The sequence below is a fragment of the Erinaceus europaeus genome, chromosome 7 (genome assembly GCF_950295315.1).
Source record: "Erinaceus europaeus chromosome 7, mEriEur2.1, whole genome shotgun sequence".
Taxonomy (NCBI): Eukaryota; Metazoa; Chordata; class Mammalia; order Eulipotyphla; family Erinaceidae; genus Erinaceus; species Erinaceus europaeus.
In genome coordinates this window covers 115,568,282-115,593,986 of record NC_080168.1, presented here as the reverse complement: position 1 = coordinate 115,593,986, position 25,705 = coordinate 115,568,282, and the positions used below count along the sequence as shown (strand labels likewise).

At 44.0% G+C, this 25,705-nt stretch overlaps 1 pseudogene; it reads left to right on the top strand.

Annotated features, from left to right (window-relative positions):
• Nucleotides 1–25,705, top strand: part of LOC132539524 (tubulin alpha-1C chain-like) — a 79,928-nt pseudogene that overhangs the window by 25,420 nt on the left and 28,803 nt on the right.

Here is a 25,705-nt window from a genome sequence, read left to right as displayed (position 1 = left end):
TAACATTAATCGGCCACAGAAAGAGCTTGTGCTCTTAAAGAATTCTGAGCTCCGAACAAATGGACAATACAGCTTATACAGGGGTCTACAGGCTGACAGGAGAAAGTATTCTCACAGAGGCAGAGGCTACAAGGCTAAGAAGGTGGGGCTTGTACCCACTGCTCAGGGTCTGGTTGCTTGAGTTACTGTTATATATATGCAGCAAAAGTATCAAGAAAACCAAGAGGATGAGAAGTCAACTCTCCTGTGCTCAGGTCAGGGGATAATGCACAGGGTGAAGCGTGAAAAAGAATGTTCAGGCAAAGAAAGAGTTAACTAACCAAACTAGAAGGAAAGAAGCCCCAGATAACAGGAGACCTTGAGAAAGGTAACCCCACTACCACCCCCCTCACCCCACCCCCACCCCCAGTGGTGTATCTTATCCTGACAGGTCATGAAGTTTCTAATTCCTGAGGCTAAACTTTCCTCAGACACAGCTATGCAGGAAAAGATAACAGTAACCATAACAGTAACTAAAGCAACCAGACCTTGAGCAATGGGTACAAGTCCCACCCCCTTAGCCTCACAGCTTCTGCCTCTGTGAGAATACTTTCTCCTGTCCGCCTGTAGCCCCCTGTATAAGTTATATTGTCCTTTTGTTCAGGGCTCAGAATTCTTTAAGAGTAAAAGCTCTTTCTGTGGTCCATTAATGTTAATATAAAAATCCCTCCTTGTTGATTCCATTGACTGGCTCTGATTTATTTATTTATTTATTTATTTATTTATTTATTGCCTCCAAGGTTTTTGCTGAGTCTTGGTGCCTGCTTGGTCCACAGCTCCTGGCAGCCATCTTTTTTTTTTTTTTTTTTTTCTCCATTGTTGTTGTTGGATTAGACAAAGTGTAATTGAGGGAGGAGGGGAAGACAGTGATGGGGAGAGAAAGATAGACACCTGCAGACCTGCTTCACCGCCTGTGAAGCGACTCCCCTGCAGGTGGGGACCCGGGGGCTCGAACCAGGGTCCTTATGCAGGTCCTTGCGCTTTGTGCCATGTGCACTTAACCCGCTGCACTACCGCAGGACTCCCCCCAAGTGATTTTTTAAAAAAATGGTTCAAAGATGCCGGTTTTACTGCTATGCTTCAGAGTGTATTTCATATTACTTTTATTCTTATGCTTATATAAGATAGTGTATAGCTGTTTTTTTATATTTATTTTCCCTTTTGTTGCCCTTGTTGTTTTATTGTTGTAGTTGTTACTGTTATTCTTGATGTCATCATTGTTGGATAGGACAGAGAGAAATGGAGAGAGGAGGGGAAGACAGAGAGGGGGAGAGAAAGATAGACATCTGCAGACCTGCTTCACCGCCTGTGAAGGGACTCCCCTGCAGGTGCAGAGCCGGGAGCTCTAACCCGGATCCTTATGCCAGTCCTTGCGCTTGGCGCGCGTGTGCTTAACCCTCTGCGCCACCGCCGGACTCCCAGTGTATAGCTGTTTTAAAAGCCATATTAACAAGCTGAATTGTTGGTGTATTTCTCCAAAGTAAAAGATTCTGGGATGGGTGGGAGGGAGGCTTCAGGCCCTGGAACAGGATGGCAGAGGACCTAGTGGGGGTTGTATTGTTATGTGGAAAACTGGGAAATGTACAAACTATTGTATTTACTATTCACTGTAAAACACTAATTCCCCAATAAAGAAGAAAACAAAAAAACACCTGAATTGTGTGTGGCTCAGGTGCTGAGGCATTAGACTCACAAGCGTGAGGTCCTGAGTTTGATCCCCAGCACTTCATGTGCCAGAGTGCTGCCATGGTTCTCTCTCCCACTTCTCTCATCTCTCTCAATAGTAAATAAGTCTTGGGAACAGTGAAATAGCAAATGGTTATGCAAAAAGACTTTCTTATTTGAGGCTCCAAAGCTCCAGGTTTAATTATCATATGATTAAAGCAGAGTTAGGCAGTGCTCTGGCTAAAAACAAATAAGTAAATAAATCTTAAAACAATCAAATAAATAAATAATTGAATTGTGGGAACATGTGTAAAGTTCCCTTGCAGAATTTGCATTACAAAAGAAGGTAGTATGGAGGGCTAGTTGGTGCTGCATTGGTTGAGTGTACATATTACCACATGCAAGGACTCAGTTCATAGTCCTCTTCTTTCTCCACCCCCGCTTGTAAGGTGGATACTTCACAGTGGTGAAGCAGATCTGCAGCTATCTCTCTTTCTCTCACTGTCTCTCTCTAGCTCCCCTTCCCCTCTCAATTTCTTCCTTTCTTTCTTCCTTTCTTTCTTTCTTTCTTTCTTTCTTTTTTCCTCCAGGGTTATTGCTGAGCTCAGTGCCTGCATTATGAATCCACTGCTCCTGGAGGAAGGCCATTTTTCCCATTTTGTTGCCCTTGTTGTTATTATTATTGTTGTTGTCATTGCTGTTGTTGGACAGGACAGAGAGAAATCGAGAGGAGGGAAGACAGAGAAGGAGAGAGAAAGACAGACACCTGCAGACCTGCTTCACCACCCATGAAGTGATCCCCTTGCAAGTGGGGAGCCAGGTTGTCGACCAGGATCCTTAGTTGGGTACTTGTGCTTCGTACTATGTGCACTTAACCCACTACACTACTGCCCAACCCCCTCCCACTCAATTTCTACATGTCCTATCTAGTAGAAAAAAAAAAAAGAGAAATAAAAAAAAAGAAAGGAGGGAAAGAAAAGGAAGGGAAAGAAGGGAAGGGAAGGGAAGGGAAAGGAAGGGATCGGAAAAAAAAGAAAAGGATAAATGGCCTCCAGGAACAGTGGATTTATAGGGTCCAACCAAGCCCCAACAATAACCTTGGTGCAAATAAAAATATATTGAGAGAGAGAGAGAGAGAGAGAAGGCAGTTTAGACAAATATACAAAATATCCACTCTGCTCCTTCTGGACCTCTTTCATAGCCATTGGGAAGGGGAAAAAAAGCTTACTTCTATTTTTTGATACCTCAGGAAAAATGTTGCTCATCTGAACTCAGTGATAATGCATCAGATGAAATGATACATTAATGCAGTTTATTTTACTTATTTGCACTAGTGATTTAATAATTGTTCACAAAATGATAAGCTTTATTGGCTATAGTTTCACACCACACCCCCAGCAGCAAAGTGCTGTGCCCCCTGCCCCATTAGTGCAGTTTTTAAAAAATATTTTATTTATTTTCCCTTTTGTTGCCCTTGTTGTTTATCGTTATTGTTGTTATTGCTGTCATTGTTGTTGGATAGGACAGAGAGAAATGGAGAGAGGAGGGGAAAGCAGAGAGGGGGAAAGAAAGATAAGACACCTGCAGACCTGCTTCACCGATTGTGAAGCGACTCCCCTGCAGGTGTGGAACCGGGATCCTTACACTGGTCCTTGCGTTTTGCACCATGTGTGCTTAACCCGCTGCGCTACGCCCAACTCCCATTAGCGCAGTTTTAACAGTGGATTTAGCATAGTCTCAAAATTCCCCCATGGACTGACAGCCATCCGTAGAAAACAATAGTGCTCCACCCCATTCTACATCTTTCTGGAAAATAGGGTTAATGTTTTCTTTAGAACTGTCATATGAAGCTTAAAGTTTCGGAGGAGGATTTTGGTGAGAGGTATTTAAGAAATCCAACCTGGGCGGTCGGGTGATAGTGCAGCAGGTTAAGCTCACTTGGCACAAAGTGCATGGATTATCTTAAGGATCCTGGTTCGAGCCCCCCAGCTCCACACCTGCAGGGGAGTCGTGTCATAGCCGGTGAAGTAGGTCTGCAGGTGTCTGTCTTTCTCTCCCCCCTCTGTCTTCCCCTCCTCTCTACATTTCTCTCTGTCCTGTCCAACAACGACGACATCAATAACTACAACAATAAGACAACAGGGACAACAAAAGGGAAAATAAGTATTTAAAAAAAAAAAAGAAAGAAAGAAATCCAACCTGTTTAGGGCTGCAATTGAGCTAAACTCTGTTCTGTTCTTCCTTTAGTGTCAGCCCCGTTCCGGTACTCTCCTCTGAGATCAACACTCTTGGCCCTGGTACCTTTTGGGAACAGTGATTAATGCTCTGGAACCCCCGCCGTGTCTCACATGGCATGGCCGCATTGAAGGGTGTGTCATTTCTGCCCCTCCGCTCCGGAGACTTTCTTCCACAAACCCTAATTTCCACACACAGGAGATTGCTTAGGGATGAGCAGCTTCAAAATGGCACTTAATATAAAGTGGGGAAGCAGTTCCATCTTCGAACCTGGAACTCAAGGGACTGCCACTCAGATTGCATATCTAAATGTGGGGAGTGGGCAGTAGTACTAAGGGACAGCCCCAGAGTGGACTTTCCACAGCTACTTGATTTATCTTGATTATTATGTATAACTCAAGGTAAAGCATACAGTGGAAGCTCTTCTCTAAAAGCAGGTAGGGTGAGGAGCTTGATTTATGACTTACTGGCAGCACACAGAGAAGCTTTTCTTGTTGATAGCTGGGCTGGCTGGGTGCCAGGAGATGCTCCCCAGAGGATCTGAGCTGCCCAGCACTGCACACAAAGAGATGACCTAGTCCTTTTCCACACTGACTGTCTGCTCAGAAATTATATCAGAGAACGGCCTGAAAGATCCAGTGTGGTTAAGAACTATTACGGAGACGGTAAAGCAATCCTCATCCTAAGGAACTATTGGGAAGGAAACAGAGGAGCCATATATTCATTAACTTTCTGTGGGACCACTGTTCATTCAGCTTGCTGGGGAAACTGCCTCGAGACAGCTCCACTCAGTCACCATCTTTCCTGTTCCTTGGAAAGGGCAACTTTAAAGTCAGGCTTCTAGCAAATGCCTCCCAGCCACATGCAGGGGGAAAATATAAGCCACACTTCACTCTAACTAGTATTTTAGGGCCTAAGGATATTTTTCAAACTCTGAACTGAAAGAGGAATTGAAACAGGGTGTAACTTTGGGAGGGTAGAGAAGGAAGGGAGAAAGAAGAGAAAGTTTTTATGTATTTTATTTTATGGAAATAGAAAGCTAGAATGCAGAATTGAGGCCAGAAAGATAGCTCACAGGATAAGATGTATGCCTTGCATGTGCCTGGCCCAGGACGAACTCTAGGGTCGAGTCTCACTCAGAGGTGCTGCGGCAAGGTGCGCAGTTACAGCAGGGGAGCTCCAGTACTGTGGTCTCTGTCTGTCTCTCTATCTGAATACCTGGAGTATTGAAATCATGCTTATGTGAGGCTCTGAAAACAACAACAACAACAGGGTTGGGAGACAACATAATGGTTATATGAAAATCTTCCATGCCTGAAGCGCAAAAGGTCCCAGATGCAATCCCCACCACCATATACCACAGCTGAGTAGTAATCTGGTGAAAAATAAAATAGTAGTAATAGTAATAATAATGATAATAATAATGATATTGTATAGATCTTCTTAGACTCAACAGAATCATTAAATGTCAAGGAAAAGAGAGATCATTTTCCTGTTCCTCACTGATCAGCTTATTGATGAGGAACATTAGACCAGACAAATTGACAGACCTGTCCACTGAGGCAGAACCAGGCAGAAGCCAGGGGTGCTCGTTCTTGTCATGATGCTGCCAGTTTTCTGCCAGATGCCCCGCATCTGAGTCCCGCTTTGACAGCTGCAGGTCCTCGCCCATCACTCAAGGTTTTGGTGAAAGGGAGCTGTTGACAGGTGGGCTTGCCATTTTGTGCAGTTGCCTTCTAGCCTCTGCGGTTTCTATCTTTCTATCCTAAGACAAACAAGTTCTATTTTTCAACCAGTTTTTTTTTTTTAAACACATCACAGATGTGAAAGAAGCAGTTCATTCTAAGATCTTTCAGGATTCTGTGTGGCCTTTGTCCACAAGCCACCTACAGAGCCTCAGTGCCCGGTCCCCTCCTCCCCACAGCAATAACTTACTGGAGTACACTGAGGCTCAAGATTTCATCAGGATGCAGTTCAGGGACCACATGGATTTATGTATTTTATTTTATAGAAGTAGAAAGCTATCTCTGGCCCTTCCAGCTGTGCTGGTGAAACCATTTTGTGTGTAGAGCAGTGGAAGTATGGTATGCGTGTTAAGTATATAGTATAAAATTTAATCATAGTGTGTGTGAAGCTCAGGCTCAAGCCTTTCATCACCTTCTTCTCACCTTTATGATTGTTTTGAACTCTCCTAGACATACTGTCACCTCAACTGCCAACAAGCCAATATAGTAATTCATGTTTCTTTGAGGTATGTATATACAGGCAAAGCCAGAAAGCTCCACAAGTGGGAACACTTTAGTATCAATTCTTAGCAGCAGGGCAGGGAAGACATCTTTATGGTGATACTAAAGGCTGTCATGCCTGAGGATCTGAAGTTCTAGGTTTAATCCCCAGCACCACCATAAGCTAGAGCTGAGCAGTGCTCTGGTTAAATAAAACAAATAAATAAACTATTTTTTTTAAAAAAAATTTTATTTATTTATTTATTTATTTTTCCTTTTGTTGCCCTTGTTGTTTTGTTGCTGTAGATATTATTGTTGCTGTTATTGATGTCGTTGTTGGACAGGACAGAAATGGAGAGAGAGGGGAAGACAGAGAGGGGGAGAGAAAGACAGACACCTGAAGACCTGCTTCATTGCCTGTGAATCAACTCCCCTGCAGGTGGGGAGACTGGGGCTCAAACCAGGATTCTTACTCCGGTCCTTGCACTTTGCACCATGTGCACTTAATCCACCTGACTTCCATAAATAAATAAATAAAAAAATCTTAGCAGATGAAGGGTGCTTGACACCCAGACTAGTCCAAGTATCTAAAAAAAAAAAAAAATCTTGGGGCTGGATGGTGGCGTACCTGGTTGAGCGCACATATTACAGTGTGCAAGAACCCAGGTTCAAGCCCCTGTTCCCCACCTGCAGGGGAAAAGCTTCACAAGTGGTGAAGTAGGGCTGCAGGTGTCTCTCTGTCTCTCTCCCTCTCTATCTCCCCCTTCCCTCTCAATTTCTGACTATCTCTATCCAACTAATAAAGATTTAAAAAAAATTAAAAGATTAAAATAAAAGAAAGAAAAGGAGAAATGAGGCAGGCCTTAGTCACACAGTTGGGGCCTAGTGACGGGAACAATCTTGGCAAAGCAGAGACCGGAGGTATGCTGGCTAAGAATCCTCTATATCAGACCACACTCTCGGAAAATGAATTTGTTGCTGAAGTACAGGGCACTGGAAGATGAACCTAGGAGAGAATGAACTAAATGCAAGACTATGACCCATCTGGAGTGGTCTGGGAGGTGACTCAGCACGTAAAGCCTAGGACTCGCACATGTGAGGCCCCATGTTCAATTCCTGGCACTGCATGTGCCAAAGTAGTGTTCTGGTGCCTCTCTGACAAAGTAAACACATAAATCTTTAAGAAAAATAGGCCTATCTGGAGACAAGTATTTTGGAGATAATGTTGAAGAATGAATTAATTAGAACTGTCTCTGTATGTTGATTCAGAATCCCACGACAAGTTCGCGCTAGAAAATGTAACAGCATGATTGACATGCAATTCACATATCGATCAACTTAGTTTTTCAAAGTGTGCTATTCAGTGTTTCTAGTATATTTTCAGAGTTGGGCAATCATTAACACAACTAATTTTATAAATCTTCATCATCCCCCAAAGAATCCCATTCTTGTCCTTGTCCCCACTCCTGGTAATTCACTAATCATGGAGCTGACAACTCTGGACCTTTCATATAAATGTGATCATAGTCTCTTGCTTGTTTGTTTTTGTTAATTACAATATGTATTTATTTAAAATAATGCATTTTGGGGTCAAAAAAGTTCTAAATTGTACATTTCTGATTCAGCCAACATCCTAAGAATAATTTGAAGAGGGCTGTATTCACAAATTTAAACTGCATGACTGGTTCTTTTCCCATTTGTCTCTTTTTTCTCTTTCTTGAATAACCGTTCAGATATCATTCAGGGTAGAGCCTATCCTGTTCATATTTTGTCCACCGCTCTTTAGGCAAGATCTGTTGCCTCGCAGTCAGGTCTAGTACTCTTTGAATGCAGAATATCTTGGCACTTAAAGGTTCTCACAAAGCATCTTTATAGCTTCTTTTATCTCATAATCCCCATAGATTGTATCATCTTGAACTAACTCCAGTTTATTGAACCCTGCAGCATTGTAATGCCATTTTCAAATACCTTCCAACCAGCATGATGCTGTAACACCACCCACCTGCCATGTTGACTTGAGGCAGAAGCCTGCTCATGGTCTTTTGTGACTGACATTTTTCCTAAATGCTAGGTTTTGAAAATTGGTGATTTGTTATTAATTAACAGTTCTTAAATCATCTACTTAAAGATTTATTTAAAAGGAATAGTAAGAGACGTTTGGAACACAGTGTGGCAGGATGCTAGGGTGAGAACAAAGGTCTTGGGCGAGGAGTCAAGAAGTTCACTTTCTCAGGGTGATTCTGCTTTGAAGCAGGTGTGTGGTCTTGGATAATGCAGCAACCTCTGGAACCCAGAAAAACCATGTGTACAATCAGAGGAATGAAATTAGAACGCTGATGCTTAGCCTTTCATGTAGAATGAAGCTTTTTTTTTTTTTTCATGTCAGTGAAGCTTTTCTGAAAAACATGCTACCCTAGACTTTAGTCAGAGATGGTTCAAACACTGTTAAGGTGGATCTGTTCCTTCCAAAAGTAAGGAATTTCAGAGATTTGTTGTATTTTAGGTTTCCTTCTCAATTTGCTATCCTGTGGGGGTAATTTACTAATAGCCTTTCGCCTGGAGTTTCAGCTGTGGGTTTTGGTCAGATCCTTGTCTGTGGTCAGTGATTACATCAGCTGGGAGGGCCTTATGATGGATGAGGCCCTGAATACAATAGTTGCTGGTGGCAGTGGTTCCTGGGTGCCTGACTTGAACTGACTATGAGTCATCATAGTAATGAAGAGCCTTCCCTAACCCTTCGCCTTTCTGGAAGTCAGTAATCACTGAAAATAAGAAGCAAGCTATAGGAGTAGTCTACATATGGTGTGTTGCTAAGCACTAAGATGTGTAAATATAAGAGTGCTAGAGAAAGAGGAGAGAGAGAGAGAGAGAAGGAGGGAGAGGGAGAGAGAGAGAATAGTTGATTTTTTAAAAAGCTTGCTTCCTCTTGGACAGCTGGTCAAATTCCTAAGTTATGAGGCTGCTTGGATAGAAGTGGCTGAGTTTTGTAACAGAAAAACACACAAAGCTTTGAGCAGATGAGGAGAGACACAGAACACTCTTGGGGAAATTCTTGAGTTCCTTATACTCTATTTATGTGGAAAATGTAGACACTTTGATTCTTCTGAGTACTAGCAATTCATTGCTTTATAAGGCCTCTCTTCAGCTGTCAAGCATCCTAAAACAGGGTAGAAGAAAACTAAAATCACAACACTGGCCTCTACATAAGGAAAGACAAAAAGAAATCTCACAAATGCAAATGCATTGACACTTACTGTCACTTAATATTCAGTGTCCAAATCAGCCAGGAGAATTACTTTGCTTTCTTCCTGCAGCTTAGTTACAAAATTAGCCTTCAATGCACAATTGTGTGGCTCTATCATACCCATGCTCAAAACCTTTCTCTAGTTCCTTTATACTAGTTGTAAGATAACTTTACTATCTGATTCTTTCTTTTTTTCTTTTTAATTATTTTGGAGTCCAGTGGTAGCGCAATGGGTTATGCGCACGTGGCGCAAAGCACAAGCACTGCATAAGGATCCCGGTTCGAGCCCCCGGATCCCCACCTGCAGGGGAGTCGCTTTATAAGTAGTGAAGCAGACAGACTATGACCCACATAGTCAACGACTGCCACCTCTCCAGATTCAAAGGAGGTCTCGAAACTTTACATCAGGCTCAACCTGACGCTGTTGACTGGCTACGGAAGAAGGGCAAACGCTAGAAGAAGAAGAAGTAGTGAAGCAGGTCTGCAGGTGTCTATCTTTCTCTCCCCCCTCTGTCTTCCCCTCCTCTCTCTAGTTCTCTCTGTCCTATCCAACAATAATAACTACAACAATAAAACAAAGGCAACAAAAGGGAATAAATATTTCAAAAAAATATTTATGGGAGTCGGGCAGTAGCTCAGCGAGTGAAGTACATGTGGTGCAAAGCTCAAGGACTGGCATAAGGATCCCCGTTCCAACCCCAGGCCCCTCACCTACAGGGGAATCACTTCACTGCTTCAGTGAAGCAGGTCTGCAGGTGTCTATCTTTCGCTCCCCCTCTCTGTCTTCTCCTCTCATTAATTTCTCTCTGTCCTATCCAATAACAATAACAACAACAAGGGCAACAAAAATAGGAAAGATGACCTCCAGGAGCAGTGGATTCGAAGTGCAGCCACTGAGCCCCAGTGATAACCCTGGAGCCAAAACAAACAAAAGCAGTGTAGCATCTTTTTAAAAAATTTTTTAAAAATATTTATTTATTTTCCCTTTTGTTGCCCTTGTTGTTTTATTGTTGTAGTTATTGTTGTTGTTATTGATGTCATTGTAGTTGGATAGGACAGAGAGAAATGGAGAGAGGAGGGGAAGACAGAGAGGGGGAGAGAAAGACAGACACCTGCAGATCTGCTTCACCGCCTGTGAAGTGACTCCCCTGCAAGTGGGGAGCCGGGGGCTCGAACCAGGATCCTTAGGCTGGTCCTTGTGCTTTGCACCATGTGAGCTTAACCCGCTGCGCTACTGCCCAACTCCCAGCATCTTTTTTTAGTACAAAAAAAAAAAAGGAAAGGATTAATTTGGATGACATTTTACAGACACAGAAGCTGAGGATGAGTCACCGAGAGCACAGCAGTTTGTGCAACAGACTTTCATGTCCGAGGCCTGGAGGTCCCAGGTTCAATCCCAGGCACCAGCTAAATCAGAGCTGAACAGTGGTTTGGTAAAAGAAACTTGAGGAAAAGGAGGCAGAGCCTGGTTCCTTCCCAAGCTTTGTTTCATGAAGCAATCATCACTTCTTAGTTCCTGTGTGAAACTAAAGTATCTTTCCCTTTAGGAAAGGTGGTGTATCAGACCCGGAGGGGAAACAAAGTGGTCGAGTATTAATAGAAAAGATATCAAAGCCCCATTTATTCTGCTCCCAGAGCCTAGCGAGGGTTTGAGTGTCAAGGCATTGAAAGAAAAGGCAGCGGCGCCGAAATGGCAGGGGGTGTAAGGAAGCTGTGGGAGAAGGCGAACATGCTGGCAAGGCATTTCTGTCTGCAGTGTGGGCTGGGGGTGGGGCGCGGATACCAAGGGCATACATACAAGGTCAGCCTTATCTCTCTTCTGCTCTGGGCAGCAGCCGGGCTAGGCGAAAAGAGCAATCTGTCAAGTATAATTAGAGCAGAAGAAAAGGAACAATAGGCATCCAGCTCTAAGATGACAGCTCGATGGAATAGGGTGGAGGCGCTTTCCAGAAATGTAGGCTTTGTGTGCTAGGACCAGGTTCCTTCAAATGGTCCTTCCTGAGCTGCAAAACAGCTTAAACGGGGCACCAGAAAGCTGCAGGCTCCCACACTTTATCCCACGCACATCCAGTCAAAACCGGGGAGAGCCTGGCTCTGTTTCAAAGGTGAGGCTGAGATTGGAAATAGTTACATCATGCTTGTGGAGACAGAGGGTATTTGTTCATGATTCTCTCTCTCTCTCTCTCTCTCTCTCTCTCTCTTTCCTGAAGGTATCTCTGATGTTTGTTCCTCTCATTCTTGCAACTCTTGTGATTATAAAGGGTGTTAATTCCATTCTTGAAAGTTGACACCAGCCTGAAAAGAAATTTTATTTCTTTTTTATTTCAGAAACATTGTTTTACAAGACTTGTCACATAGACCTGCCTAAGGTTTTAATCAGACCATAATGGGCACATTTTAAGATGCAAATAACAACAATAAGGAAAATTTTGGCTTAACATTCAAATAGCCTTCTTGATTTGAATAGTTGGGCTCTTGTATCAACACTGGGTTTCAAAGGGAATGAGTGTATCCCATTTGATAAATGGAATCAGGTAAACAAATATCTTAAGTAAACATGATTCCCAGCTATTGAAGCTTAACAGCTATGCAGTTGCATCATCGAAGTCTCGAGTAACAGGCTTAGCTGTTACAGCCTCTACTGAAGACTAAAGGTTTGCTTGCTAATTTAGCTGTTTCTGTATCCAGCATGGAGATATATTAAAGATGGGGGAGCAGATATCTGAAGGGGAGAGAACGGTAAGAGAGTAAATACAAACTTTTCTTTTAATTTTAATTTATTTAATACAAGGCATTCTATAGCGGACAAGTCTTAGTCACAGGGTCTAGCTGCTCTTCCGTGTGTGTTATCTGCTTTAACTCTAACCCAGTGAAGTGTGTGCCTGTCAGCTCCTCCACAGATTAGGAAACCAAGGCCCTGAGAAAACAGCCCAAGGTTACAGAGTAATGCAGTCGGGCCTTGAGCCCAGGTCATGTGGTCCCAAGTCCACTGTGTTTCTCCACACCAAATTTCTGGTAGAGTTAAGAGATCTGCATTTTATTTTATTTTGTCTTTTATTTTTTGGTTTCTTTGGATAAAACAGAGAAATTGAGAGGGAAAGGGGAGACAGAGGGAGAGAGGAAGAGAGACACAGGCAGTGTGCTTCCTCCATGGGGAAGCTTCCCCGCTGCAGGTCGGGACTAGAAGTTTGAACTCTGGTCCTTGTGCATGGTAAGATGCACTACCATCCAGCCCACAGGAGATTCACATTTTAAAAATTATTAGGTTTCGGGCTGGGTGGTGGCACAGCCAGTTGAACGCCACACATCACACGCACAAGGGCCCAGAGTGGAGCCCCCACTCCCTACTTGTAGGTGGGACGCTTCAGGAGTGGTGCAGCAGGTCAGCAGGCATCTTCCACTCTATCTCCCTCTCTCAACTTCTCTCTTTCCTATAAAGAAAATAGAAAGGGGTGGGGGGAAGGAAGGGACTAAGGATGAATGAATGAGATTCCTTAGCCCCCAGTGTGGCACTCGGGCAAGGTTTGGTGCTGTGCTTTCTTCTCCTCTCTGCCTCTGGTGCTCTGTCTGAAAAAGTCAGCCTGGAGCACTGAAGCCCTGGTGATGACAAGAAAAAAAATTAATAGTAATAATTCCAGCACGAGGGCTCTCTTGCAGACTGGATGAGGCAGTGAGAGTGATACTTTCATTTGAATAATTAACCTCTCTTTACTGCATGTTGCTAATCTTTTTTTGTTTGTTTTATTTTTTAAATTTACTTATTTATAAAATGGAAGTATTGACAAGACCATAGGATATGAGGGGTACAATTTCATATAATTCCCACCACCAGAATTCCGTATCCAATCCCCTCCCTTAAAAGCTTTCCTATTTCTTGTCCCCCTTGGGGTTGGGATCATCATGGCGTGCAGAAGGTGGGAGGTCTGGCTTCTGTAATTTCTTCTCCGCTGGACATGGGTGTTGGCAAGTCAATCCATACTCCCAGCCTGCCTCTCTCTTTCCCTAGGGATCGGGGGGGGGGGGGGGCTCCAGGACATCTTGGTGGGGTCGTCTGCCCAGGGAAACCAGATTGACATCATGATAGCATCTGGAACCTGGTGGCTGACAAAGAGTTAATATTTAAGGCAGAGCAAATTGTCGACTAATCTTTCATTTTTCTAACATCAGTTGCTTTCTTTCCTTTCTATTTTTCTCTTCCATATACATTATTTTAATCAATTACCGTGTAAAAAAAAGATAAACAAAATATCCTTTACCACCCCTCACCCGAGTCCCAGTTTACTACTTTGGGGTGTCAACAACAGTTTTCTACATGTGTCTAAACAGATATGAATGTGTGTATTATGCTGCTTTGTGTGATTTTTTTTTTAAGTATACAAGGTGCCATGCTGTGCATGTTCTCCTGGACTTGCTTTTGTCTCTTATGCTGGTGTGCCTTGAGGCATCTCTGCACTGCGTGTGCTGCAGCCTGACCCGGCCTTTCTGTGCCGCATCGCAGGTACTCTGCCAGCACATTCGCTCTCCTCTCTGCCCTGCCTGGGCTTTTGAAATGGCTCACAGCACAGCAAGAATAAACACAGCTGTTTGTCTGGAGGGGGCTGTGTGATTCACTGCAGTGTTAGGAAGGCAGGCAGGCAGGCAGGCAGGCAGGCAGGCAGGCAGGAAGGAAGGAAGGAAGGAAGGGGAGGAAGCGTACACATCAGTTCTCTAAACTGCGCAGCAAAGCCTTGCGGGTTAAATGCGTGTGGCGCAAAGCACAAGAACCGGAGTAAAGATCCCAGTTGAAGCCCCCAGCTCCCCACCTGCAGGGGAGTCCCTTCACAGGTAGTGAAGCAGGTCTGCAGGTATCTATCTTTCTCTCCCCCTCTCTGTCTTCCCCTCCTCTCTCCATTTCTCTATGTTCTATCCAACAATGACGACAACAATGAAAAACAAGGGCAACAAAAGGGAAAATAAATAAATATTTAAAAAAAACATTCCAAGAAACTTGCAGCTTGTTAGTTAAAAGACTTTTGCTAATAGACCCTACAGGAAACAGATAACAACAGAAACAAATGCAGGCTAGTTTTTTTTTTTTTTAATTTTTTATTTATAAAAAGAAAACACTGACAAAAACCATAGGATAGAAAGGTACAACTCCACACAATTCCCACCACCAGAACTCTGTATCCCCGCCCCTTCCCTGGTAGCTTTCCTATTCTTTATCCCTCTGGGAGTATGGACCCAGGGTTAATATGGGGTGCAGAAGGTGGAAGGTCTGGCTTCTGTAATTGCTTCCCCGCTGACCATGGGCATTGACAGGTTGATCCATACTCCCAGCCCAAATGCAGGCTAGTTTTATGAGCCTATCTGCCCAATGGCTATTGTGTAAAAATTTCCTGCTATTACAAAGGTGTCTAGGTAATTATTATTTTTTACAAAAAAAATTACTATGAAAGAGAAAGTGTGTGTGTGAGAGAGAAATGGATAGATATGTGGGCAAAGAGCTCTGCTCAGCTCTGGCATAGGTAGTAGGGCAGATGGGGGATTGAACCTGTATCTGTGGGTCCTACGACATGCTACTCAGTGCTGTAATGGAATGACCTATCCCCTGGCCATGTGCAATTCTTTAACATTTATGAATTCGCTATCTAGCTGCAGAATTATTCTAGAGACTCACCTGGACCTTTTGAGCCACTAGGCACCTTCCCACATGGACCAGTTTCACTGCTGGGAGAGGAGGAGGCCACTGGGAGCTGGTGGAGGGGCTGCTTTCCACAGTCTTGGGTTTGGTTGAGTAGAATGTGTGAAGGTTGTTATTTGAGATAAAATAGCTGATATTTAGCAAGCAGATGAAATCCCAGAGTAAGTGATTTCTAAAAAGCCTGAGGAGGACAGGGGAGATAGCACAATGGCTATGCAAAAAGACTTTTGTGCCTGAGGCTCCAAGGTTCAGGGTTCAATTCCCAGTGTCACCATAAGCCAGAGCTGAGCAGTGCACTGGTAAAAATGAATGAGGGAGTCGGGCTGTAGCACAGCGGGTTAAGCACAGGTGGCCCAAAGCAAGGACCAGCGTAAGGATCCCAGGTCAAGCCCCCTGGCTCCCCACTTGCAGGGGAGTCACTTCACAAGCAGTGAAGCAGGTCTGCAGGTGAATCAGGTCTTTCTCTCCCCCTCTCTGTCTTTCCCTCCTCTTTCCATTTCTCTCTGTCCTATCCAACAGTGACGACAACAATAATAACTACAACAATAAAACAACAAGAACAACAAAAGGGGATAAATAAATATTTTTTAAAAATGAATGAATGAATGATAAATAAGGAAATGGGCAGGGGTAGATAGCATAATGGTCATACAAAGAGACTCTCATGCCTGAGGCTCTAAAGTCCCGGGTTCAATCCCTCACACCATCATAAGCCAGAGTTGAGCAGTGCTCTGATAAAAAAAAAAAAACAAAATGCTGAGGAAATAAGCCTGTCAGCCTTAGTAAGCTTTTTTTTGACTCTCAGGGGCCATTTTCTGTCATGTGTGTGAACCCACTCCAGCTGGTCCAAACTGAGATTCCAACTGGATATGAAAGACCAGCTCAGCTGCCCAGGGCAGAAGCCACATGTAGTTTTGTTTAAGACTCCTCCAGTCAGCAGATGCTCTGAGGACCTTGGGAGTGCCTGCCCGCCCGCCCGCCAGCCCGCCTGCCCGCCTGCCCGCCTGCCCGCCTGCCCGCCTGCCCGCCTGCCCGCCTGCCCGCCTGCCCGCCTGCCTGCCTGCCTTGTCTGGGCTTGCCTGCCTCTTGCTGACACAGGAGTGGGCGCCTATGTCTTCACTCCACTCGCAGCTGGTGGCAGTGTAGTCCAAAACGTTGCTATTTTTAAAGGAGGGTGAACCAAAATGAAAAGATCACTGTTGCATAGAGGAGTGAAGGAAAAACATCTTTTTTTTTTTTTGGAGTTTAGACTGAGAACTACCAAGAGGATGAAATGAACAGAGTTCAGATTAGCTACTCTCCACACCACCCCCCATAGCAGATTCCAACTTTTATACATTGAAACCACATTTTGTCTCCTTAGAGGAAAAATTTACATCACATCAATATTTCAAAGTAACAAAGCATTTGTTGAGAGGGTATTTGGTATTTCCTATTATCCAGAACAACCAAGAGAAGAAAATATATGAATAAGAAAATGCATATTTTGAATCCCAGAGATACTATCTGAGACAGAAGCCATTCTGGGTATGAGGAAATGCAAATTAGAAGCAAAATCTCTTTTGGTTCCAGGCCTGACAGCTGTTCTGGTCTGTGGTCTCTTCAAGTTGCCACAGGAGGCTGGAATGAAAGGGGGTGGGGGGAGTCCTTCTTAGCTAAAAGGGAAGTTTTGTTTTTTCCCGTGACTGACTTCAAAACCTCCACGAAGTCTATGCCCAATGTTATTCACAGGATTGGGGGGAAAAAATCATTTATGGTCTGTTTTTCTCAAAGAGTCCTTTTACTGCAGAAGGAATTTCTCAGCAGACAAAAGAATGTGCTTGGGAAATCATAATTTCTGTGAAGAAGAGAGTCTTACACGTAAGGCGCAGAACGTGTAACTGTTAGGGTAAAGACGATTCAAAGCACTTTAGTCTATTACCCCTTTTTGAAATTGAACTTTCTATTTATTTATTTATTTTTAATCTGATGAGGGAACCTTCCTTTCTCAAGCCCTGAAATTCAGAATAAATGTTCATGTGTAAGAGTTAAAAAAAAAAAAGGTCTGCCCGTGCATTTCATGGAGTCCAGGGCTCCCTGAAATGGGCTAAGACTTTGTTGGCTCTGAGTTAATTTTGCCCTACTGCAAGAGGTGAAAGCCTGAGCACCATTGAGAACCCATTTTCCAAGGCAGAACAAAGAGAGAGCAGCGCCCCACCCCCTCATGGAAGCCACTTGGCTTTGTCTGAGCCAGTTCCCTCTGAGGACAGCAGCAGCAAGGCTTGGCTGTCTCTGCGGATTAGGTTAGTAGTTCTTGGCGGAGCCTTCCTGGGGGATGTGGGAGGATCTGAGCTTGCCTGCATAGCATTTGTTATCTGCTCTTGTATCCGTTCCCCACAAAGAACATTTTTATACAAGTTACACTTGGGGGGGGCACTCCCTTCCTTGACTTTATGTCTTTGTCTTAAACAAATGTCAAGTACAGTCTTGGACACTGTTCCTCGTTCACTGTTACTATCTATAACTCTTCTTTGTCTTGCAAACAATGTGGATCTAGATTGTGAAGGGTACACCCCTACTGGCCAGCTACAGGACTGGGGGGCCCAATCTCCCTTCTCTGGAACCCTCCAGAAGCCAAACCTCCTTCTCCAGTGGGTTCCTAATTATGGTGTGTCTGGCGCCACTGGACTACAGGGCCTGTTTTGAAACTGAGCCTGTAATTTCTACCTCCAGCTATTTGCTAGTGGGAGATAGGGATTTTCATGTCAGACAACAGGGGCCAAGAATAATCATCATGAAAGGTACATCTGAAGGTCTTTACTCCCTTATCATTAGAAAAATAGAGATGAGCCATCCTTACACTTAGAACAGTGGATCCCTGCAGATGGAAGGGACAGGAAAGTTACTAGTGCATCTTCTGGGCAGTGTGACATAGGAGACAGCCTCTGAAGGGCAGCATACAGCTCTATGCGGCACGAAAAGTGAAAGCCAAGCCACACTTTGGCATCATCTTGCAGGTAACCATTTCCCATAATGACACTGGTGCGAGAGCAGAAGAGCCAGTCAGCATCTTTCTGCAGGCTTCAGTCATAGGGGGAGAAAGGTGGTACCACAATTCTCTCCCACTGGAGGCTGGTGACGTGTTCTAAGCAGATGATTGCAGAGGCCCCCTGTCAAATGAGGGAAGAGAAAAAGGCAGTGGGGAGAGGAGGAGGGACTCTAGAAGCAGCACTGCGGCAGGCAATCCTGGAATAAAAATGAAAAGCCTGGTGGAAAATGATGAGCACAGTTACCTGCTTTTCTTTCCTTTTTTTTTTTTACATTCCTTTTTCTTTCCTTTTCTTTTCTTTTCCTTACTTCTCTCTCTTTCTCTTACCAGAGCACTGCTCAGCTCTTTTTTATATATTTATTTATTTCCTTTTGTTGCCCTTGTTTTATTGTTATAGTTATCATTGTTGTTGTTACTGATATCATCGTTGTTGGATAGGACAGAGAGAAAGGAGAAGACAGAGAGAGGAGGGGAAGACAGAGAGGGAGAGAAAGATAGACACCGCCTGTGAAGCGACTTCCCTGCAGGTGGGGAGCCAGGGGCTGGAACCCGGATCCTTACGCTGGTCCTTGCGCTGGTCCTTGCGCTTTGCGCCACGTGCGCTTAATCCTCTGTGCTACCGCTCAACTCCCTCTCACCTCTGTTTTTATGGTGGTGTGGGGGAACTGAATCTGGGACCTCAGAGCCCCAGGCCTGAAAGTCTGTCCACATAGCCACTATGCTATTTTCCCCACCCCAGTATGCTTTTAATAAGATTATTTAATATTTTGTAAATAGCATAGAGCAGAATAGGAGAAATGAAAAATGGCTCCCTGCCGGTTTTATTGTTGAATGTCTCTGTCTCTGTGTCTCTTTTCTAGCCAGAGAAAGAAAGCACAGCTCTGGCTTGTAGTGGTGCTGGGACCAAACTTGCCTCAGGCATGAAAATCTTTAGAAGAACCGTTAAGCTGTCTCCCTGGCCCTTTTACCTCTTTTACTCTCTTTTAGGGTTGTCTTAAAAAATGAGTAGATCACAAAGATCAAATCCACCCCTCGTTTCTTTAGAAAGCATGAGAGGCAAGCCCTTTGGAACAGTGCATAATAACATCACCACGGGCCTCTCGGTTTCTCTTCCGAACATAGGGGCTGTTCTGGTCGTGTCCATTATTTTAGCTTTCCTTGGTACTAACTAGCAAAAACATGCAGCATCCTGATTGCAGGGGTGTTGCTTAGGCCCAAATTTCCTCCGCAGCAAGGCCTCAGCCTTGGGCGAGGCCCGAATTGTCTCCTTTGCCACCAGCAGGCGGCGCTGCTTCACAGCAGCCGCGCCCTGCTCGCCACGACGGTCACTTCCGGGAGGCGGGTCCGACCCGCGCCCTGCTGGCCTTGATGCGGCGGGCTTCTCACCCTGGCTTCTTGCTAACTTTTCAGAGTCACTTTGCTTGGTGACAGTTTATGCTACTTGAAAACTTGCTCCCTCGGTCCTTTGCAAGAATGGATTTTATATGAGAACCAGAGTGTATGTGGGTAATAACTGATTTTTTTGTTTTAATCATCTCTACTTAGTCCAAAAGCGTTTTTATTCAGTCCAATAAAAATCCTCAGACCTGATGAAAAAGGGGGAATTATTTTGTTGAAAATTAGATTTTTTTGTTTTACTTTAACCCATTAATCCACCACCGTGGTGGCTAGAATGTTAAATAAATAAATAAATAAAAGTTCCCTTCCTGTTGATTCCAGATTTTGCTACGTAGAAAGCAGCTCACTAAGATTCAGCTGTGTCGCCATCTGCTGGACACTTCGGATACTACAAGGCCCCACCGGGAAGGAGGGGGCGGTGCTGGGTGAAGAAACTGCAGGTATCATTCTTTTGCAGCCTGCTTATCTAAAAAGAGACAGAACTGACCCGCCGCAAGAAAAGGTCATGGTTGCAAGGAGCCCTCGGTTTAAAAAAAGCTCTTACTTGCGTGGTCTCCCAGGGAAACCAGGGGCTTGCTGCGGAGGTAGAACTCATTCCTTTACCCATCGTGTCTCATGCGGAGCTGAAAACTCAAGCTGTCTTTTCCATCACTGCACAGAGGGGAAGATCAGCAATAGAAGTCCCTAAGCATTTGTTCTCCTGAACGGCAGTGATTTTGCTGAATGGAAGAGATTGCAAAGGTGAAGAGGGTGACAGAAATAAAATGAGTCTGGGAGTAAGTGGGGAGGAGTTAAAATGTGGCCTCGGCTGCGCTTTGATATAAAGTCACTAAGCTTCCCCATTACTTAACGAATTCTTAAGTCAGGTCTGATTTACTTGAAGACTTTTCTATTTTGGGACCTCTTGGCTCTTTCCACACAAGGGTCCAAACCCATTTGTAAGCACATTTATATACATAATTCCACAGAAGTCTGCATTCACTGTTGTTGAACATTTTGTTAAAGCCCATAATTGAAAAATGCTTGTAGGGGGACTCCAGAAAATGGAATTTTAGAGCAGAATTACAGTTTGCCCACCCATCTGGAAAAATATGGTGATGGGAAACATTTCTGATGGAAAAATATTATCAGACATAGCTAAGATTCTCTAGAGCTTGATAGTTACTTTCTCTTTCTAAATGAGTTTTTGTGCTCTGGGATGAACTTGTAATAGTTTTCCTGAAACAGATGAAATAACTTAAGCAACAGCATATCCTGTTGGAACCTCACTGGTTGTGTAGTCCTGGGAACCCATATCATCTGGGGTTTTTTTTGTTTGTTAAGATTTATTATTTTTGTTTTAGAAGTTTTGTTGTATTATCTTTTTATTTATTTATTTATTGGATAGAGACAGTCAGAAATGGAGAGAGGAGGGAGAGAGACACCTGCAGCCATGCTTTCCCCTGCAGGTGGGGACTGGGGGCTTGAACCTGGGTCCTTGGACATTGTAACGTGTGCTGAACCAGGTGTGTCACCACCCAGGTGCAAGATTTATTTTTTTAAATTATTTTTAGAATTTATTTATTAATGAGAGAGATAGAAGGAGAAAAAGAAGCAGACATCATTCTGGTACATGTGTTGCCAGGGATTGAACTCAGGACCTCATGGTTGAGAATCCAATGCTTTATCCACTGTGCCACCTCCTGCACCACATATTTTTATTTTATTTTATTTTATTTTATTTATTATTATTATTTTTTCCCCTCCAGGGTTATTGCTGGGCTCGGTGCCTGCACCATGAATCCACCGCTCCTGGAGGCCATTTTTCCCCCTTTTTGTTGTCCTAGTTGTTGCAGCCTTGTTGAGGTTATCATTGCCATTGTTGACATTGCTTTGTTGTTGGATAGGACAGAGAGAAATGGAGAGAGGAGGGGAAGACAGAGAGGGGAGAGAAAGACAGACACCTGCAGACCTGCTTCACCGCCCGTGAAGCGACTCCCCTGCAGGTGGGGAGCCGGGGGCTCGAACCAGGATCCTTACGTCGGTCCCTGCGCTTTGCACCACGTGCGCTTAACCCACTGCACCACCGCCTGACTCCCTATTTTATTTTTTTAAAGAAAGAATAAGCAGAGAGCCAGCTGTGCCTTTTAGCACCAAGCCTTTAAAACCATACAGTATCACTTCTCTTGTTCTTCCTTAATTTTTTTTCTTATTATCTTTATTTATTTATTGGATAGAGACAGACAGAAATCAAGAAGGGAGAGAGGATAGAGAAGGAGAGAGCCAGAGAGACACCTGCTGTTGTTGTGGACCGCAGAGAAGAGAGAGGGGGGGTCTGGAGCGAAGAGGGAACACAAATCTTTATTTGCACTGGCACCTCAGAGTTGGGTGCTAGAGAGGCAGGTTGGGCCACGTGGAGGTAGCGAAAATGGCCACCTCACACAGTAACCTTTCCTGCGTCTGAACACCGAAGGGAAGCGCTGGCAAGAGAACGAGGTGCGGAAGAAGAAGGGATTTTATAGGAGCAGCTTTTGCGAGAATGGGAAGGGGGAGGAGTAACCATAGCACTCCAGGATAGAATAATAACTCTCATGAGAATGAGAGGGGGGAGGAGTAACCAAAGCACTTCAACTATGGCGGGGAAATAGACAATGCCCTGAGGGCACAACATGGCTGAACAGGCACTCCGAGAATGTCCCAACTCTCGCAGTAACTAGCAGTAGCCTGAGGGGACAACATGGCAGATGTGACTGCATCGGCACAATTTCCCAGCATCTCCCCCTTTCCTTTTATCTAATGGCCAGGGCAACAGTCTGTAAAGTCAGGGTCAGTCTATGAAAAACCAGCAACGTGAAGGGAAGGAAGGTGCTGTAAAATTGTCTAAAGTGTCCAAAGGGTATACCAGCAAGTCCGATAAAAGTCTCAGTCCAAAGTAGGCGACGGGGGAGAAATGGCAGGGGATGAAATGCTGCATGAGGAAGGTCAGCCTCTGGAATTCTGCTTTTCTGTAGAGAGTGAGCTGGAACTGCCAAAACGTGACAGGTCATAGCAGAAGCAGGAAAGGCAGACAGGCAGTAAAAAAGTTCTGTCCTTGGAGTCTGTGAGTCAGGTTCTTCAGATCGCGTCAGGTGACATCTAGGGTTTTGGGGGGGTGTGCCACTGTAGTCGTGCCATGTAACGGGTGATATCAGGGTGTGCAGGGGTCCAGATGTTTTTTTCCCGGATTCCTGTGGAAGAAACACAAACAATCTGCTTCTCGTGGTTAGCAGGGCATCTGATTTGAATGCTTTATAGAAAAAGAGGTTTGGTGCCTTAGCCAACTGAGTATTGGGGGATGTATCTTTCCTATTCATTTATGATTATATTTTATATTATTTGTCATGGTAGTCAGCTGTTATCTGGAAGGTCCTGGGTGATTCATGGGGAAAAAGAACTTATCTTTTAACAAGGACTCTAAGGTGTAGGGAAGCGGGATTTTTTTTGTTGTTGTATTTTGCCTTTTGTTGCCCTAGTTGTTTTATTGTTGTAATTATATTGTTGTTATTATGATATTGTGGTTGTTGAATAGAACAGAGAGAAATGGAGAGAGGAGGGGAAGACAGAGAAGAGGAGAGAAAGACAGACACCTGCAGACCTGCTTCACTGCCTGTGAAGCGATTACCCTGCAGGTGAGGAGCCAGGGGCTCAAACTGGGATCCTCAAGCCGGTTCTTGCACTTAGCGCCACCTGCACTAAACCCGCTGCACCACCGCCCGATTCCCAGGAACTACCTTTTAACATAAACTCTATGGCCATGCCAATAGCAACCTTGAGGGCACATGTGGCTCCCCACATGTCCCCCTTTCTTATATCATGTTTTGATGTTTGGCGGACTTTGTTTTGTGGCAGGGCGGACTGTGCCTGTCTTAGGTTGGGGATCAGCCTTCCGTCTTACCCGTCATTGGAACACCTGGTCATTTTTGCCCAGTAGTACCAGGTGCCCTGTCTTAGGTTGACTGGATAGCGCTAGTTTCCCTTTTACCCATCATTGGCTAGCCAGTCCTCTACATGGTGGATGTTCTGATGGAGGGGGGCAAATCCTCCACAGCAACTCAATATACTGCCATGTCCAGCCTATGATAGTGAGTTTGTATAGGTTGCGTCTTTATGGCATCAATCTGTTGTTGCAAAAAGGCCATGAGCTTATTAAAAATTATAGGACCATGGTCTGGGAGGTGTCGCAGTGGATAAGGCATTAGACTCTCAAGCGTGAGGTCCCAAGTTCAATCCCTGGCAGCATGTGTACCAGAAAGATATCTGGTTCTTTCTCTCTCCTCCTCTCTTTTTCAATAAATTAAAATGTTTAAAAAAAAATTATAGGACCTATTGTGAGCAGGAGAAGTAAAACAAGCTAGGGTCCCACAACTAAGGGTACACAGGTAAGGAAGGGGGAATGTATCCATTGTATGAAAAGGTGGGAACATATCTCAATTCTAAGGGAAGCAGTCAGTGGATGTGATGTCCAGGGGAACAGCCATTTGTCTTTGGGGGTAGTACGGTATGTCTATGGCATGGGTGATGTTATAAAGGGAAACATCTTTAAATTGTTGGCTGACAAAGGCAGGCCTATGGTGGCAAGACAAGATATACCAGTTAAGTGTACAAGAATATGTGAATGTTGTTAATTCACATAGGTTGGATATGGAGGAACTTCTTACAGTTTAATACCCTACCATATGAACAGATGATTCTTTATATGAAGGCTTGATAGCTGTAATCACTTACTTGTGAAAAAAAAAAACTTGTAACAAGTTAGAGGTTTATTATAATTGATACCTCGATGATTATAATTGGTTTAAATATTTTGATTTTTCTTAACCATTTTTACTTTGGACTATAAACAGACTCAGGTTAATTAGAGAGTTAACGCATGTTAGTGACAATGGTTTTAACATTTAGAGTACTCTGAGCAGATGGGTCATACAAAAAATTTTGGTCATTCAACACACTCACTCACAAAACACAACTGGCCAGTCATAACATAAGACATTCAGGGGAGGGGTAGGAGAGAGGACTCTGTGAGCTAACTTTTGTAGGTTCTGCCATGTCATATTATGGGTCCTGGGATGTATCCTGCGGCTAGTCCTCTTGTATTTCTTGTTCTTCAGGGATAAGAGTGCCATCATGAGGGTATTGTCGGACATGGCGGGCAGGAACCCAGACAGGTTTAGAGTAATTATGTGGGGAAATGCATGCAAAACCTCTTCCCATGGTCAATAGAGGGTCAGGCCCTTTCCAAATTTTATCAAGTGGGTCTTTCCATTTGACCTTAATAGATGGGAGAGTAGATGGTGTTTGCCAGTGAAGAATAATAGGAGGTAAGTCTGAGTTATTGTAAATATTAAAGAGATTTAACGTAGTTAAGGCTTTTGCTAGCTGGATATTGGGGGGGTACATTCCTCCTTTATCTTTATAATTGAGCCTTAAGGGTTTGATGGGCCCTCTCGACAATGCCTTGTCCCTGTGGATTATAGGGAATGTCTGTGGTATGAGTAATGTTCCAGAGGGAACAAAAATCTTTAAATTGTTTGCTGGTAAACACAGGTCTATTGTCAGTTTTCAGTTGAGGAGGTAAGCCCATCACAGCAAAACAGGAGAGCATATGGCTTATAAGCTTTTTAGAGCTTTCTCCTGTCTGAGCTGTTGCCCACATAAATTTAGAAAAGGTATCAATTGAGACAAACACATATTTTTGTTTGCCAAAGTTTGGTATGTGGGTGACATCAATTTGCCAAATAGCATTAGCTTTTAAGCCTCGGGGGTTAACACCAAGAGTCTGAGTAACAGGTGTTTTTGTGAGACTTGCACAGGAAGAGCATGTAGCGAGTATATGTTTTAACTGTAGTAAAGGAACATCAGGAAATCGAGCTCGAAGGCCTTTAAGATTAACATGGGTTAGAGAATGAAAGTCAGCAGGATCAGAGACAGAGACTAGGAGAGCTCCTGTGGAGGCAAAGCGGTCAGCTACAGCATTCCCTTCGGACAGGGAACCAGGAAGAGGGCTGTGGGAATGAAGGTGCTGAATATATAGTGGTTGGGTTTGAGAAGAGAGCATAGAGGCGATTTGAATCAAGAGAGGGGAAAGTGGGTTGTCATCAATTTTCACATAGGAACGAGCAAGCCATGGAAGTAAGTTAACAGTATACACACTGTCAGAAAAAAGGTTGGAG